At 38.1% G+C, this 19609-nt stretch overlaps 1 protein-coding gene across 3 annotated transcripts in view; it reads right to left on the bottom strand.

Annotated features, from left to right (window-relative positions):
• The window catches only part of C8H2orf88 (chromosome 8 C2orf88 homolog), a 63077-nt gene that overhangs the window by 39962 nt on the left and 3506 nt on the right, over positions 1 to 19609 (bottom strand). For all 3 annotated transcript variants that reach the window (XM_032354177.1, XM_032354179.1, XM_032354178.1), the window contains one exon: positions 411 to 623. The gene's annotated coding sequence lies outside the window, so the exon portion shown is untranslated. The remainder of the gene's footprint in view (positions 1 to 410; positions 624 to 19609) is intronic.

Below are 19609 nucleotides of genomic sequence, written 5' to 3'. Positions count from 1 at the left end.
AGGCAACATCTAATATGTGCTGGAACTTGAATTTGAACCCAGGCCTGAGTCTAAAGTCTTGATTGTCCACACCCACAATAGCCTATGAAGTCTGGCTGCGTTCCAGGCAGCATTCCTCTTATCCAACTCCTAATCCATCAACTCTGATGGGCAGTATCCATGGCCAGAAACATCTTCATTAAAATATCTCCTAAAAATGCTCCCACATGCACAACATTTTAAAACTCCAAAGGGATCCTCTGATATGTCTATCAGAACTTAAGTTTATTTATTATTGATAAATCTTAATCAAGGTTCTTCAATAGTCAGCTTGGTTATTTTCCTGACATTTTGTTAAGTGAACATGGGGATATTAGCCTTCCAGTTATAGTGATGGAGAAAACAAAAGCTATGAAGCCTTGCTGCCTTACCTCAGTAGTCATAAATGTAGTAGTAGAGGTTGTAGTAGAGTTTCTTTCTCTCCGATGTTGCCTTTCTGGCTCTATTAGCAATTCTATGTTTTTCTCCAAAGCTTCTTTTCATAGAGTTTTAATAACAAGTTTCTCTTTCATGTATGTTCCACATTTAGGGCTTATATCCTTCCAAAGACTTTTCATTCCATTTTTTCCCAACTACTTCATTGCCTAGAGTGGTTGAGGAGAATAATTTTTGCTTAAACAAAGTTATCATAAAACCAACACACGTATAACCAATTTTTAAAAAGTTATTATCTTAGAATAAAGACTTTACTCATATTACTACTCAGATTCTCAAGGAAAATAACATCTTTATTTCCTATGACCTATCCTTGTTCATCTCTACCCCAGGAGGTGACCAGTGGGCGGCCGTGAGGGCGGGGTTTGGGGGAACTAAACATGTGCGCTCAGTTAGGCCATCTTGATCCAGGGATATTCTCTGGATTTAAATCTTGTGTCTTCTGCACCAGAAGAGAGCATCCTAGGCAGCAGTGAGTTTGTGGAAACTTGACTAATAGGGCTATCAATTATAAACCAGGTAAAACGTCTACCAAAAATAAAGCCCTTGGTTTTGGAATAGTTGAACAGAAACCATCTTCTTTTTTTCTGGCTGTGATTAGAGTAGAACTAATAGTCTTTTTAAAAAAAATATTTATTTGAGAAAGAGAGTGAACGTATGGGGGAGTAGAGAAGGAGGGGCAGAGGGGAGGGAGAGAGACAAGCAGACACCGTGTTGAGCCCCATTTGGGGCTTGATCTCGAGAATCTTGAGATCATGACCTGAGATGAAATCAAGAGTTGGATGTTTAACTGGCTGAGCTATTCAGGTGCCCCTAGAATTAATAGTTTTCTAAAGTCACTCCTGGTTCTGAATAATAAACTCCTATCATCTGATTTTAGATCTTTTCTTCTTGGTGGCTGAGTACAAAACAACAACAACAACAATAACACAACCTATTTATCCAAGAGGAAATCCAGAACCCATCGCTATTTCAGTGCACTGGCGAATATCTCCTTCTGCAACGAGTGGAGAAAAGAGAAGAGAGAAGACTTCCCCTCTCAGTCCTGCTTCTCTGCCGGCATCTGCGAAGGGGCGCACGGATTCTCACTGCTGAACTGCCACATTTTCTCTCTTAACGGATTCTTGCTCCAGGAGTCAAAGGCTGATGAAAGGTCAAAAAAATAGAAACTAACATTCTATTTTATAGTGAGTCTAACAGATCTACGAAAAGGACAGGACGAGAGTAAAAACCATGGACTGACTACGGCTGCTCTTATCCACTTGCTATTTGTTTAGATTAAATTGTTTAGATCAGATCAGATTAGCCTTGAGGCCCAGGAAGCCCAGATGCACTGTTTCTGCAAAGTAAATTGAGCATAATGTTAGAGGGAATGTCCGTTACGTTACTAGGAGTGCCTCTTGGCGAACATCAAGAAATGCCCTCTAGAGCCTGGCACAAGCGGCATTCTGGGTTCACCTGTACTGGGCCATCCCTGCGGGGCTGCTAAAGGCAAGCGCCCGGACAGGGCAGTGCGAGGCATTCCTGATCCTGTCTGGAGGCGAGGGTTTCTACCTGCGGAGTCTTCCTTCACGCCCTGGCAGTGGTGCTGAAATTAGTGGGAGCTCCTTCTCAAAGAACGGCTAAAATTCAGTTTCTTCTCTAGGGCTGGCTGGCTCCGGCACAGCTGACCATATTGACTAAGAACTCTGGCTGCGGAGTTGTTCCCTCCGCGACTTAAGCAAGAATGCGGAAAGCCGGCTGCGCAGGCGATCTCGGAATTATGCCCAAATGTAAAAAAGAGCATGAGAAAATCACCCTCATAAAAACAGAAGAGGGTCTGGGAACTCAGAAAACCACTGACGATGGATTAAATTTGCCTTCACTTTACAACAGGTATAGTTTGGAAAAAAAAAAAAAGCAATTGAATTATAAATCTAAAAATCAAGGAACTGAACTAAAGCCCTGGTTTTGTCCCTAAATAATTGGGAAGTTTTAACAATTTTCAAGCCTCTGAGGAACTATTTGCTAATCTATAAATCAAAACCAACTATAAAGTTACATTTTAGCCTTCTTCATATGTCAGTATTTTATTAGGTTCCATTGAAGACTAGAAGTGATTGAGCAGAAGCTAAATTAATTGTTAGTTCTTTTAAGATTAAACAGAATAGAGGTGCCTGGCTGGCCCAGTCTGCAGAACAGGCGACCTGACCTCAGGGTGGTGAGTTCAAGCCTGACATTGGATGTAGAGCTTACTTGAAAAAAAAAAGATAGAAAAGAAGATTAAACAGAATAAAAAAAAATCAGTATGTCTTTCAAAGTTAAACTTCTTAATGTTTTTTTATATATTTCCTCTCAGTCTTTTATATATTCTACAGTAAATATCTATCCACTTGTACTTTATATAACAGTTCTTATCCATATACTATTCTAGCATAGAATTTTGATTTCAGGTAACATTAAATAGTATTGACTTTTTCTATAATTCTTAACTACAAATTTACAGAATTTAACTGGATGAAGTTTCATTTAGGGAGACAGTCTGGGCTATAATACATTTCTGATTGGAGGCAAGTCTGACTACACTTCTTTGTGACTGCAAATGGACATGTGGCATCATTAGAAAATTTCACTGTTATATTAAAGAATTAAAAGTTATTTATCCATGAAATTTATTCACTTTATCTGTCTTGGAATCAGACGATCTCATTCCTCATGCTAAAGTCCTTTCCTGGTTATTATTTAATACCTTTGCTTTGTCAAAGCCTATTCCTCTTTTTAAAAATCCCAAACGAAGAAGGAGCTCATTACATAAAACATTGGCCTTAACGTCACTTGGCCCAGTCAGTGTAGGTCAAACACGAAAGTCTAGTCATACTTGCATCAGATGAGAAAGAGGTTAGGTCCTAAAATTCTAGTCTGCTTCGCAATCCGTAAGGCAACACACAAGATTTCTGTAATCATATTTTGTAAACACCACTGGAGAAAACAAATTTCCGAGTACTCTCTTTCAGCACAGGATAGGGTAAGCTATGCGATTTTCAAAGGAATTTTAAGTAGAAGACCAAGAAACTAGTATTTTGAGCTTGGCACTTTGAGGTGAAGGATCCTCCGTTAGTAACATGACAGATACGGCTATGACCATAGCTTGCAAAAAACCATCTTCTAGAACCAGGCCATCAAGGCAACTGGGAGGAGGAGGATAGGAATGGACAGGGGGACAACGGGGCTCTGTGTGAAGGCGGCTGGTTTCCTTGACATTTCACGTTTGCCAGGAGTCTCGGTTTGGGAGTCTCTGAATTCAGCTCTTTTTCTGAAAGTGACCTCTCAGTCCTAGATATTGCATGATCTCAGGGTCCTGGGATCGAGCCCCGCATCGGGTCTCTGCTCGGTGGGGAATCTACATCCCCCTCTCTCTCTGCCTGCCTCTCGGCCTACTTGTGATCTCTCTGTGTCAAAAAAATAAAATATTAAAAAAAAACCAATATGATTACAGTTTGTGTGTAATAAAACCCATCTAAAATATATAAATATTTATATAGATTATTTAAAAAATTCTTACTGGTTTCCTGCTCAAAACGTGAAACACAGTTTAATTTGCTTCAAATTAATTTGTGTAAAAGATGTGTAAAAATTTTAGAGTAAAAAATTTTTAAATGTGATGACATACGTAAATGTTTGAAGGGTTTGCACACATTCTAAAATGTAGATTAAATTTAACTTCCGCTACAAAGTTCTGCTTTCACGACTTGATACTTAGATCCCCAGTCTTGTATATTATCACTATGCTTTCTCCTGTTAGCATTAACTTTTTAAATTCTAGAGATGTGGAGAAATAATCTCGAGGTGGATTTATAGATTTATTGTTTTATATCTCCATTAACTAGATCCCCCCAATGGATATAGCTTTCTCTTCCCTCAATCATGCATGCTCATTTTAAAAAATACAATTAAACATAAAAAACAAGGTAAACATAAATCCTGTAGCATCCACTCTTTCTCTCAGAAAGTCATTCTATCATAAATAGTTGTATAGGATTCTATCTTACATATATTTTTAACTATGAATAGTAAATTTGCCTCTTCTATAAGGAATGATGTTAACAGCTTCATGTGTATCCCTCCACACTTTTCTGGTATACAAACATTCTACATATAGAGCATGCCATGATGTGCATGTGTGTGTACAAAATTTAGGTGGTTATTTCTTTTTATAATAATGAGATCTTATTATAGATACTTCTCTATATTAATATTTTCACACTAAAGAGTACTCTGAAAATCTCTCTAAATCAATGAGCAAAAGGAAAAAAAATACAGTAATTTTGAATATAGTTGTGTAAGGCCTCAGGTAACTTAAAAAATTGCGTTTTCATTTTCTTCACTGTAAAATTGCCATCACCTACTTCATAGGATCAAACGAGTGCCTTGCTCATGGGGTGTGTTTTTTTTTTTTTTTAAAGATTTTTCTTGGGGAGGAGTCAATATGATGGAGAAGTAGCAGGCTGAGACTACTTCAGGTAGCAGGAGATCAGCTAGATAGCTTATCTAAAGATTGCAAACACCTACAAATACAACAGGAGATTGAAGAGAAGAAGAACAGCAATTCTAGAAACAGAAAATTAACCATTTTCTGAAAGGTAGGAGTGGCAGGGAAGTGAATCCAAAGCCACGGGAAGATAGACTGTGGGGGTAGGGGCCGCCTCCCGGCAGGCCGAGCAAGGGAACACAAAATCAGGACTTTTAAAAGTCTGTTCTGCTGAGGGACATCACTCCAGAAGCTAAACCAGGGTGATGGGGTCAGTGTGGCCTCAGGTCCCGCAGGGTCACAGAAGGATCGGGGGTGTCTGAGTGTCGCAGAGATCGCAGGTATTAGAATGGGGAAGCCAGCTACAGAGACAGAGCCGAGGAGTGAGCTCTCAGCTCGGTGTTACCTTGAACCAGTCGCAGCCTGGGTGAGCTCGGAGCCAGGGCAGAGGCCAGGGAGAAGGGAGTAATTGGGCGCTATTCTCTAAGGGCGCACTGAGGAGTGGGGCCCTGAGCTCTTGCTCCTCCGGGCCAGAGACTGGGAGGCCACCATTTTCATTTCCGTCCTCCGGAACTCTACGGAAAGCGCTCAGGGAACAAAAGCTCCTGAAAGCAAACCCAAGCAGATTACTCAGCCAGGCCCCTGGTAAGCGCAGTGCAATTCCACCTGGGGCAAAGACACTTGAGAATCACTACAACAGGCCCCTTCCCGGGAAGATCAACAAGAAATCCAGCCAGGACCAAGTTCACCTACCAAGGAGTGCAGGTTCAATACCAAGGAGAGCGGCGGACTTCTAGAGGAGGAGAAAGCAAAGCACTGAACTCATGGCTTTATCCCCATGATTCTTTAGTCTTGCAGTTAATTTTTCTTTTTCTTCTTTTTCAATTTTTTTCTTCTTCTGCTAAATTTTTTTTTAACTTTTACCCTTTTCTTTTTCAACTTTTTAAACTAGTTTATCTAATATATATATATTTTTCTTTTTTATATTTTTTCTTTATTAATTTTCTTTTTTAAATTGTTTCTCTTTTTTCTTTCTTTTTTTTTCTGAACCTCTTTTTATCCCCTTTCTCCCCCCATGATTTAGGATCTCTTCTGATTTGGATAAAGCATATTTTCCTGGGGTTATTGCCACCCTTTTAGTATTTTACTTGCTCCTTCATATACTCTTGTCTGGACAAAATGACAAGACGGAAAAATTCACCACAAAAAAAGGAACAAGAGGCAGTACCGAAGGCTAGGGACCTAATCAATACAGACATTGGTAATATGTCAGATCTAGAGTTCAGAATGATGATTCTCAAGGTTCTAGCTGGGCTCGAAAAAGGCATGGAAGATATTAGAGAAACCCTCTCGGGAGATATAAAACCCCTTTCTGGAGAAATAAAAGAACTAAAATCTAACCAAGTTGAAATAAAAAAAGCTATTAATGAGGTGCAATAAAAAATGGAGGCTCTGACTGCTAGGATAAATGAGGCAGAAGTAAGAATTAGCGATAGAGAAGACCAAATGACAGAGAATAAAGAAGCTGAGCAAAAGAGGGACAAACAGCTACTGGACCATGAGGGGAGAATTCGAGAGATAAGTGACACCATAAGACGAAACAACATTAGAATAATTGGGATTCCAGAGAAGAAGAAAGAGAGAGGGGAGCAGAAGGTATATTGGAGAGAATTATTGGAGAGAATTTCCCTAATATGGCTAAGGGAACAAGCATCAAAATCTAGAAGGTGCAGAGAACCCCCCTCAAAATAAACAAGAATAGGTCTACACCCCATCACCTAATAGTAAAATTTACAAGTCTTAGTGACAAAGAGAAAATCCTGAAAGCAGCCCGGGAAAAGAAGTCTGTAACATACAATGGTAAAAATATCAGTTTGGCAGCAGATGTATCCACAGAGATCTGGCAGGCCAGAAAGAGCTGGCATGATATATTCAGAGCACTAAACAAGAAAAACATGCAGCCAAGAATACTATATCCAGCTAGGCTATCATTGAAAATAGGAGAGATAAAAAGCTTCCAGGACAAACAAAAACTAAAAGAATTTGCAAACACCAAACCAGCTCTACAGGAAATATTGAAAGGGGTCCTTTAAGCAAAGAGAAAGCCTAAAAGTAGTATATCAGAAAGGAACAGAGACAATATACAGTAACAGTCACCTTACAGGCAATACAATGGCACTAAATTCATATCTCTCAATAGTTACCCTGAATGTTAATGGGCTAAATGCCCCAATCAAAAGACACAGGGTATCAGAATGGATAAAAAAACAAAACCCATCTATATGTTGCCTACAAGAAACTCATTTTAGACCCAAAGACACCTCCAGATTTAAAGTGAGGGGGTGGAAAACAATTTACCATGCTAATGGACATCAGAAGAAAGGAGGGGTGGTAATCCTTCTAACAGATCAAATAGATTTTAAGCCAAAGACTATAATAAAAGATGAGGAAGGACACTATATCATACTCAAAGGATCTGTCCAACAAGAAGATCTAACAATTTTAAATATCTATGCCCCTAACGTGGAAGCAGCCAACTATATAAACCAATTAATAACAAAATCAAAGAAACACATCAATAATAATACAATAATAGTAGGGGACTTTAACACTCCCCTCACTGAAATGGACAGATCATCCAAGCAAAAGATCAACAAGGAAATAAAGGCCTTAAACGACACAGTGGACCAGATGGATATCACAGATATATTCAGAACATTTTATCCCTTTAACACTCCCCTCACTGAAATGGACAGGTCATCCAAGCAAAAGATCAACAAGGAAATAAAGGCCTTAAACGACACAGTGGACCAGATATATCTGATATATCTGATATATCTGATATATCTGAATATATCACAGATATATTCAGAACATTTTATCCCAAAGCAACAGAATACACATTCTTCTCGGGTGCACATGGAACATTCTCCAGAATAGATCACACCCTTGGTCCTAAATCAGGTGTCAACCGGTATCAAAATATTGGGATCATTCCCTGCATATTTTCAGACCACAATGCTCTGAAGCTAGAACTCAACCACAAGAGGAAATTTGAAAAGAACCCAAATACATGGAGACTAAACAACATCCTTCTAAAGAATGAATGGGTCAACCAGGAAATTAAAGAAGAATTGAAAAAATTCATGGAAACAAATGATAATAAAAACACAACGGTTCAAAATCTGTGGGACACAACAAAGGCAGTCCTGAGAGGAAAATATATAGCAGTACAAGCCTTTCTCAAGAAACAAGAAAGGTCTCAAGTACACAACCTAACGCTACACCTAAAGGAGCTGGAGAAAGAACAAGAAAGAAATCCTAAACCCAGCAGGAGAAGAGAAATCATAAAGATCAGAGCATAAATCAATGAAATAGAAACCAGGAGCTGGTTCTTTGAAAGAATTAATAATATTGATAAATCCCTGGCCAGACTTAGCAAAAAGAAAAGAGAAAGGACCCAAATAAATAAATCATGAATGAAAGAGGAAAGATCACAACTAACACCAAAGAAATAAATTATAAGAACATACTATGCGCAACTCTACGCCAACAAATTTGACAATCTGGAAGAAATGGATGCATTCCTAGAGACATATAAACTACCACAACTGAACCAGGAAGAACAGAAAACCTGAACAGACCCATAACCAGTAAGGAGATTGAAACAGTCATCAAAAATCTCCAAACAAACAAAAGCCCAGGGCCAGACGGCTTCCCGGGGGAATTCTACCAAACATTTAAAGAACTAATTCCTATTCTCCTGAAACTGTTCCAAAAAAATAGAAATGGAAGGAAAACTTCCAAACTCATTTTATGAGGTCAGCATGATCTTGATCCCACAACCAGACAAGGATCCCATCAAAAAAGAGAACTATAGACCAATATCCTTGATGAAAACAGATGCAAAAATTCTCACCAAAATACTAGCCAATAGGATTCAACAGTACATTAAAAGGATTATTCACCACAACCAAGTGGGATTTATTCCAGGGCTGCAAGGTTGGTTCAACATCCGTGGTGGATTTTAATCCATATTTCTTCTCAAAAAGGCTGAAACAGTTGGCCTTTCCACATGCACGAGAATATCCTTCTCCCCAAATCTCTCCAGTGAGAACTATTCCCACTTTTTATTTGGGCTGATTTAATGGCTAATCTAATGGCTGATAGAATGGCTATGTGGTGATGTATCATGCTGGTTTTATGTGCGTTTCCCGAACACCCAGCAAGGCTGAGCACAAGTTCATGCTTATTGGCCTCCTGAATTTGCTTTGTCCAAATCTCATTTGTCCATTTTTTTCTTTTTGGCTATTTAGGTTTTTATCCATTTGTAAGCACTTTTTATATAGTTTAGATATATCTATATCATCTATTTCAGATCATTTCCCCTAAGTTATTATTTCCTCTTTCAAAGTTAAATTTTTATTGAAGTGCAATATTCATTTCTTTTAGGTTGACATTTGATCCTCTGCAGATGGATTAAAATTATAAATTATGTGTATCTTTTTTTTATAGTTTCTCAGCCCTATCTCAGGTAATCAACAACTTGAGGGATATTTCTGTGCATATGAAGCCTATTATTTCTTCCTCCTTTTCTTTAATCAATCTGGAATTTACTTTGAAGTACTCTTTTCCAGATGAACAGGCTGTTAGGTCAGCACCATTTAAAAAATAACCCATCTTTCCACTTTTAACTAAAATACCATTTTTGTTATATATCAAATAGCCACATGTACTGGGATCTATTTCTGATCTCTCTGTATTCTATCCTCTGACTTGCCTCTTTCTAAGCCAAAATCAAAGCCATTATAAGCAGGTTGTGATATGCTTTAATTTTGTAAGGCAAGTCATTCCTCACTAGTCTTATTTACATTTATTATCTCATATAAACTTTAAGATCACTTTATCCAATTCCTCCCAAATATTAGTGAAATTTAAATTAGGATTGTATTACATTTGCTTAATTTTGGGAGAATTCATGTTTTTTAGTAGTATATCTATCTAAAAACATTGAGGTCTTTACATAACATTTTATTTATTTATTTATTTTTTAAAGATGATCCTCTGGGGTTTTTTTCCCCCCCTTTTAAAACTTGTTGCTAGTAGAGAAAAAAAGTAATTTATTTTTCTTTATCCAACTTAGATCAATTTTGACATTAGTATTCCAAAGAACATTCTAAATCTTCTTCATTATTCAAGCTGTCCTCATTCTCACCAGACATCCTCACTTCCTACTTCATTAAGAAAATTGAGGTTATCAGCTTTCCAGACTCTTGTGTTCATGATCACCTGTGTTCATACCATTTCTTAAAAGCTTTTCCTCCATTGTTGGAGGATGAAATTTGTCTTCTCCTGTTCAAGCCCAGACTCCATTGCCTCCAACTCGTTTAGCTTCCTTGAGGACCTGGCTCCGTTGATTTGCCGCCTTCTCTCCTGCATCTTCCATGTCTACTTCTTGTTTTCCTCTGTATCCTCTCTGTGCTGTTAAATTCCTCTTTTCTGTTGTGAAGGGGCTCCTTTAATGCTCTTGACCTAATTCTACAGCCATTCAGCCATTTCCAATGATCAGAAATACAAAAATTCTGACGGACAGTTCTTCTCCTATCCTCCCTTAACTTGGGCTAAAACATGGCTCTGTCAGCTTAGAGTGAGGACAGACAAGGGTCTGGCTCCCACAGACCTCCTCATCCTCTTTCTAGCCCTTCTGTGTTTGGGGCAAAAATAGCAGGGGAAAGGAGAGAGAAAAATGTTTCTTCCTTTGATTGTGGAAAATTGCAGTCCTCTGTGTTGGCTGTCCCTGCTTCTGGGGCTACTACTGAGCAGCCACTGATGTACTATGGGGAGTGCATGTTAAAATGCTGGCTTTGTCTTCTAGTACTTGTATGCACAGATTCTTAAGTAAGCCTTGGAAAAGGGTCTCAGGTGAGGGATCTGCCTGCAGGTGTATAGCTCTTCTCCACTCTCTGTCAGCTCCCTCACAGACAGTCCACATCATTGTCTGGAGTGGACCTAGTCCCTGTCCAAATGGCCATAGTATTTTATACCTTCTCCCTGAGAGTGGAGAAGGATTAAAAAAAAAAAAAGGTATAAAAGAGGTAGACTCCCTACCCCCCCCCCTTGTGTGCATTAGAGAAGTCATACTGTTATTGCAAAGCAAAACTCAGCCCTATGTTGTAAATAAGAGATACTCCTCAGGCAATGCCATTCAGTAAAGATAAACATGAAGGGATGAGCAAATATGAATACAAAGAAAGCACGGGCCCTGGTTTTATATTAGTGAAGATAGAATTCAAACCAAAAAGCAATTTAAAAAGCTTCAGTGCTAAAGGTAAAAATTCACAAGGAAGATAAGATATGAATACTTACGTACCAAATAACTTAGCAATAACTCTATGAGGTAAAAATGCTAGAATATACAATGAGAAACAGAAACACACTAAAAATAGGACACTTTAATGTACTTTCTAATCCAAAACAGATCAAAAGTTCAAAAAAATAAGATATAGGAAGACAGAAATAATCACAGAAACAAAGGAAATCAAGAAGTTACTTTGCACAACTCTCTGAAAATAAATAAACCTGGATGAAATGGATAATTTTCCAGGAAAGCCTAATCAACCAAAACTCAACCCAGCAGATCTGAAAATTCTACAGAACTCAATTTCCATGGAAATAAATAAATTAGGTTGTAGTAGCATAAGTATAGCTGAGAATACTAAGGTTTAATACTTTGAGATAATATTAAAATGGTGTGTTAGAATTGAGGAAAATCCTAAAGGAATGGTTATAAACTAGTTTTTGCTTATATATGTTGCAAATACGTATTCCACTCCTCAAAAGTACCATTGTGTGGTCTGTTAACGGTCACTCCTCTCTTTCACCCAGTACTCCTTCTCTAGCCCTAAGCAGCCACTAATCTACTTTCTGTCTCTATAAATTTGTCTATTTTAGATATTGCATATAAACGGAGTCATATAATTCATGGTACTTTTTGACTGGTACTTGCATTTAACATAGTATTTTCAAGGTTTAGTGATGATTTAACATTTATGAGCTCTTCATTTCTCTTAATTGCTAAATAATATCTCATTTTATAGATGTAATTCATGGTATTTATCCACTCAAGTGTACAGCCTTGCCCAAAGGAATCTTTAGAGAACAAATAATTCTAATGCTATTTAAACTTTCTCATATCTTAGAAAAATGAAAACTTCCAGATTATTTTTATAAATTATAACATTGATACTAAAACCTAATAAATTATAAAAAATGGTCAATTTTACTATTGAATATCAACTAAGAAAGGCAATAAAATATTAACAAACTACCTTAAGAGAATAATGAATCATAATCAAATGGGTTCCTCCCCTACCACTTGCCCAAGAATGGTTCAATAGTACAAAATATATTAAAGTATTTTAGCATATTAATAAATCCATGGAAAAAAGCTTGTGTTCATGTACATGGTTGTTGGAAAGTAATTTGATAAAAATCAAATCAACTCTAGATTTTTTTTAAAAGTACTCCAAGAGTTGATGAAAACTTCCTTTATATGCTTATACATAAAATATGCATACATATTTTATATTGACCCTAAGGCTGGAATTTTTCCTAACAGAGAAACACAGGAGATGTTCCTCCTAAAGTCAGAAAATAGACAAAGATCCCCCAAATTATCACTAATACTTTTTATTATCTAATTGATTCCCTAATAACCTTCAATACCACAGATAATTAAAGGTATAACTATTGAAAAAAAATAAAAACCACCTCTATATTTGTAGATGGTATGATTGTACATCTGGAAAATCCAAGAGATAGCAAGTTAAAATGATGACAGAAACAACTCAGCAAGGTCTCAGTGTGACAGGAAACATATAGGACTCCATAAAAATCTACTTTTTGCTCCTTTTTCCTGCTTCTGTTCTTGCCGGGACCTGCATCCCCACCCCACTTTACACACGCTTTGTAAAGAGCATATATCCTCCTTGTAAGGGACAAGAAGTTCATGGCTCTGTAGAATAAATAACCACTAAAGAAGGACCAGATGAGAATGGCTGGGGGAAGCTGTCACACGCACATTCCAGACACCGGAGCAACGCAGGCCCTGCCTCCAAGGACGGCTATCCGGAACCTTGTCTTCGTTCTAACCCGTTCTTGTCCTATGGACACAACTAGGTAATGTTCACATAAGAGTAAATATCCCAGAAGACACCCTGAAGGCTGGCAGGACAAACTCCATAGCGAAATAGAGGGAAGAGACAGCACTGAAGAGGGCATAAAGGGCACAGATGTGGTCCAGAGCTGAACAGACTTAAGGGAGCATCTGCAGGAGGGAGGGAGCCATGGGCAGGAGAGAAACAGATTCTTACAGGAATCCCCACAACATTTGGCTTTGAACGTTGGAGGGGCCAAATTTCTTGTGATTTCTTACAATCAGCAGGACAAAACCTGGAACTTTAAAACTTAATGGCTTGACTGTGGACGAGCCAGGAAGGAAAGAGAAAACTCAGTCCCCTCCCTTAAAGAGACAGTACAACAAACAGCCCCACAAGAGATAAAACCTAGAAGCAGCATTTTGACAAAACCTAGGGTATACAGGAGGGAGATGTGTTTACCAATCTCAGAAAATGTGCTGGAGGGACAAGAATCTTTGGGAGATTTCTTCAGGAGCAGAGGAGCTGGCAGATACTATTTCCCTCCCGTGCACACCAGCATAAACACCAGCACAGTAGACGCTTGCTACCTATCCCGCTATCAGTATACCCTGCCCCAGAGTTCCCTGCAGAGATGCCAGCTCCAGCCAGGCTTCAACCATAGGTTCCGCCCACCCCCCAGCAGACCCTTGTGAACCTTGCTAATATCCCGTGTCCCACACCCTTGAACTTCTGTGAATCCACCCTTCCAACATGCTCTTGGCCACAGCCCTTCCAAAACAGTGTCACAAGCCTAGTAATGTGCAAGCAGCCCTGAAAGGGGCTAGCACGACTCCGAAGTCACTCCTGTCCTGGAGAGAGGAAAAGATGACCACATACAGCCATCCGATTGGGGCCCAGCAGTGGGTTGGGGCCCGATGGCCAATCTGACCACAATCCCCACCCACCAGTGAAAGCACCTTAGGGGACAACACAGGGAACAGGGAATTCCTGTAGTTTGATGCTACTGCATCTCTGGGAAATGCCTGTTCTGACTCAACTGAAGCCCAGCATGGCCCCAGATTGGCTCACTAATAGGACCAAACCCTGCCCACAACAGGCAAAGAGAGCCACTGCAGATGACTGTGCCAAGGGCAAATGCATATCACCCCCACTGCTAGCACACATGCAGCTCACAGAGGAGATACCCTAAAGTCCCAGTACAAGATACCCCTAAAGTACCAGGATAGGAGACATTTTTCTTAGGTTCCACTGGCCAAAGCAAGTTACATGGTTGAATATAGAAAGACCTTAAGTAGGGAAAAAAAACCTAGGAAGCACTAAAGGAGCTTTCATATTTTTATATCTATAAAAATCAGTCAAGGGAATCACAAAATAAAAGATTGTAGAGTATGACACCATATACCTAAAACATGGAGAACAGAAAAGTAAGGAATGGAGTCAAATTTAAGTGACCACGAACTTAATATAGACTGCTATGTGCAGAAGATGTTATATACAAACCAAATGGTAACCACGAGTCAAAAACCAGTCATAGAAATGCAAAAGATAAAGGAATCCAAGTATATCACTATGGAAAGCCGACTGTGACACAAGAGAGCAAGAGGAGAAAGGAACACAGAAGAACTATAAACACAGTCACAAAACAAGTAATAAAATGGCAGTATGTACATAGTTATCAATAATTACCTTGAATGTAAATGGACCAAATGGTCCAATCAAAAGACATAGGGTGACTGATGGATAAGAAACCAACCCATCTCTGTGCTGCCTATGAAAGACTCATTTCAGACCTAAAGACACCTCACCTGAAGTTTGAAAGTAAAGGGATAGAGAAGTATTTTTCATACAAGTGGATGTGAAAAGAAAGCTGGGGTAGCAGTACTTTTGTTGGACAAAATAGAGTTAAAAAAAAGACTGTACCGAGAGAAAAAGGACACTACATAGACTTTAAAACAAAGACTAACAGGAGACAAAGAAGGACACTATATAATCATAAAGGGAGCAATCCAACAAGAAGATATAACAATTGTGTTTATGCACCTAACCTGGGAGCACTCAAATGCATAATACAGTTAATAACAAAGATAAAGTAATCAATGGGAACACAACTATAGTAGGGGACTTTAATACCCGACTTATATCAATGGAGCGATTGTCCTAAAAGAAAACCAACAAGGACATAGTGGCTTTGAATGACACACTGGACCAAATGGATCTAGCAGATATATTCAGGACACTCCATCCCAAACAGCAGAATGCACATTGTTTTCAAGAACACATGCAATAGCCTCTAGTTTAGATCACATATTGGGCCACAAAATAAGTCTCAACAAATTAAAGAAGTTCAAAGTCATACTGTGCATCTTTTCTGCCCATAATGCTATGAAATCAGAAATCAGCCATAATAAAAAATCTGTAAAGAGCACAAATACAAAGAGGTGAAACAATATGCTACCAAGCAATGAATGGTCAACTGAGGAATCAGAGAGGAAATAACATACCGGCACACAAAAGAAAATGAAAACACAACAGTCCAAATGCTTTGGGACGCAGCAAAATCTGTTCTAAAAGGGAAGTTTATAGCAATACAGGCCTATGTGAAGAAGCAAGAAAAACATTGAATGGACAATTTAACCTTACACCTAAAGGAACAAAAAAAAGAAGAATGAACAAAACCCCAAACCAGTAGAAGGAAGGAAATAATGTAGGTTAAAGTAGAAATAAATGAGATAGAAACTAAACAACAACAAGATGTCAATGAAATCAGGAGTTGGTTTGTAAAGATAACAAAATTGATAAACCCTTAGCCAGGTTCATAAAAAAGAGAGACTGTGAGAAAGAGAGCTGAAATAAACAAAATTAGAGATGAAAGAGAAATAATAAGTGACACCACAGAAATACAAAGGATTATAAGAGAATACTATAAAAATTATACACCAACAAATTGGACAACCTAGAAGAAACGGATAAATTCCTAGAAACATGTATCATTTCAAACTGAATCAGGGAGAAGTAGAAAGTTTGAACAGACCAATTGCCAGCAATAAAATTGAATCATCCATCAAAAAACTCTTGACAAAAGTCCAGGACCAGACAGCATCACGGGCGAATACTATCAAATGTTTAAAGAAGGGTTAGGGGTGCCTGGATGGCTCGGTTAGTAGAGTGTAATTTCAAGGTTGTGAGTCCAAGCTCCATGGTGGGCATGGAGTACATGTATTTTTTTTTAAATTTTCTTCTTAAACTATTCCAAAAAATGGAAGAGGAAAGAAAGTTTCCAAATTCATTCTATGAGGTCAGCATTACCCTGACACCAAAGTCAGATAAAGACACTACAAAAAAGGGAAGTATGGGCCAATATCTCTGATGAACATAGTTGCAAAAATCTTCAATACTAGCAAACTGAATCTCACAATACCTTAAAAAAGTCATTCGCCATGATCAAGTGGGATTTATTCCCACGATGCAAAGGTGGTTCAATATTCACAAATCAATCAACATGATACATCACATTAACAGGAGAAAGGATAAAAACCATATGATCATTTCAATAGAAGCACAAAAACCGTTTGACAAAGGACAACACCCATTCATGATAAAAACCCTCAACAAAGTATGTTTAGGGGGAACATAACTCAACATAATAAAAGCCATATATGAAAAACCCACAGTTAATATTATACTTAATGGTGAAAAACTGAGAACTTTCCCCCAGAGATCAGGAATAAGACAAGGATGTCCACTCTCACCACTTTTATTCAACTTAATATTAGAAATATCAGCCACAGCAATCAGACAAGAGAAAGGAATGAAAATCATCCAAATTGGTAAGGAAGAAGTAAAACTTTCATTATTTGTAGATGACATGTTACTGTATATGGAAAACCCTAAAAACTCCACTGAAAAACTATTAGAACTGATAAATGAATTCAATCAGTTTGCAGGATATAAAAGTAATGTTCAGAAATCCATGGCATTTCTATAAACTAATAATGAAGCAGTAGCAACAGAAATTAAGAAAACAATCCTGTTGCAATTGCACCAAAAGTAATAAAGTATCCAGGAATAAACTTAACCAAACAGGTGAAAGACTTGTACTCTGAAAACTATAAAACATCTATAAAGGATTTGGAGATGGAAGGACATTCATGCTCATGGGTTAGAAGAACAAGTATTGGTTGTTTTTTTTTTTTTAAGTTTTTTAAGTGATCTCTACACCTAATGTGTGGCTTGAACCCTGAGATCAAGGAAGTTGCATGTTCTACTGACTGAGTCAGCCAGGTACCCTATGGCAGAACAAATATTATTAAGATGTCCATACTACCCAAAACAAACTACGGATTTAATGTAATTCCTATCATAATGCCAATAGCATTTTTCACAGAACTAGAACAATTAAAATTTATATGGAACCACAAAAGACCCCAAATAGCCACAGAGATCTTGAAACCAAACCAAATGAAACCAAACCAAACCAAAACAAAACTGGAGGTATCAAAATCCCAGATTTCGAGTCATATTACAAAGCTGTAGCAATCAAAACAGCATGGTACCAAAACAAAAAGACACATTGATCAATAGAACAGAATAGAGAGCTCAGAAATAAACCTGCAATTAGATGGTCAATTAATCTTTAATAAAGGAGGCAAGAACATACAATGGGTTAAAGACAGCTCTTCAATAAATGGCGCTGGAAAAACTGGACAGCTGCATGCAAAAGAGTGAAATTGGACCACTTTATTACAGCACACACAAAAGTTAACTCAAAACAGATTAAGGACCTCAATGTGAGAATCAAAACCTAAAAATAATAGAAGAGAACAGGCAGTAATTTCTCTGACATTGGCAATAGCAACATTTTTTCTAGGCATGTCTCCTGGGGCAAGGGAAACAGAAGCAAACCTAAACTATTAGGACTACATCAAAATAAACAGCTTCTGCACAGCAAAAGAAACCATCACCAAAGCTAAAAGACATTTGGGGCACCTGGGTTGCTTAGCCGATTAAGCGGCACCTTCAGCTCAGGTTATGTTCACAGGGTTCCTGATTTGACCCCTGCATAGGGCTCCCTGCTTAGCAAGGTGTCTCTTCTCCCTCTCCCAGGGGCTCATGCTCTCTCTCCCTCACTCTCTCTCTCCTCAGTCAAATAAACAAACTCGTAAAGAAAAAAAAACTGAAAGACAATGTAGTGAATGGGAGAAAGTATTTGCAAATCACATATCTGATAAAGGGTTAGTATCCAAAATATATGAAGAAGTTATACAACTCAACACACGCGCACGCGCACACACACACACACACACACACACACATGCACGCATGCACATGAATAATCCTATTAAAAATGGGCAGAAGACATGAACAGACGTTTCTCCAAAGAAGATACACAGATAGCCGATACATGATGCTCAACATCACTATTCATCTGGGAAATGCAAATAAAAACCTCAATGACCTATCACTTCACACCTGTCACAATGGCTCAGATCAAAAATAAGAGAAACAAGTGTTGGTGAGGTTGTAGAAAAAAAGGAACCCTTTTCAGAAGGAATGCAAGCTGATGCAGCCACTGTGGAAAAGAGTATGGAGGTTCCTCAAATGTTAAAAATAGAACTTCCATATGATTCAGTAATCACACTACTAGGTGTTTACCCAAAGAAAATGAAAACACTAATTTGAAAAGATATACACACGCTGATGTTTAGAGCACCATTATTTATAATAGCTGAAATATGAAAGCAACTCATATGTCCATTGGTAGGTGAATAACGGAGACATTGCGTGTGTGTGTGTGTGTGCGTGTGTGTGTGTGTGTAAAAGGAACTATTACCCATCCATTAAAAAAATGAAATTTTGCCATTTACAATGACATGGATGGAACTAGAGAGAATAATGCTAAGCAAAGTAAGCTACAGAAAGACTAATACCATGTGATTTCACTCCTATGTGGAATGTAAGAAAGAAAACAACTGAACAATGAAGGAAGAGAGACAAACCAAAACAGACCCTTAACTACCGAGAATAAACTGAGGGTTGCCAAACCATCAGAGGGGAGGTGGGTGGGTGGACAAGGTGGCGGGAATTCAAGAGGACACACTCATCATGATGAGCACTGAGTAACGTATGGGATTGTTGAATCACTATATTGTACTCCTGAAACTAACGTTAACACTGGATGTTAAGTATAGCAGACTTAAACTAAAATAAACATTATATAAAAAAATAAAAGTGCAGGATTGGCTTATGAAAAGATAAACTAATGGAATGGAATAGAAAGTCCAGAAATAAACTTGAATGCATAAGGGAATTTAGTGTGAAATGAAGACTGCATGCCAAATCAAACATAAAGATAGTCTTTTCAATACATAGTGTTGGAAAAACTGGGAATCAAGTTGGAAAAAAGTAAAGCATATTCCATACTCTTGCTATGTATCAGGATAAGCAGAGAGATCCACATGGATCACAGATT

The sequence above is a fragment of the Mustela erminea genome, chromosome 8, assembly GCF_009829155.1.
Source record: "Mustela erminea isolate mMusErm1 chromosome 8, mMusErm1.Pri, whole genome shotgun sequence".
Classification (NCBI taxonomy): domain Eukaryota; kingdom Metazoa; phylum Chordata; class Mammalia; order Carnivora; family Mustelidae; genus Mustela; species Mustela erminea.
The sequence above is the reverse complement of the archived record's forward strand: the minus strand, read 5'-3'. Positions and strand labels throughout refer to the sequence as shown.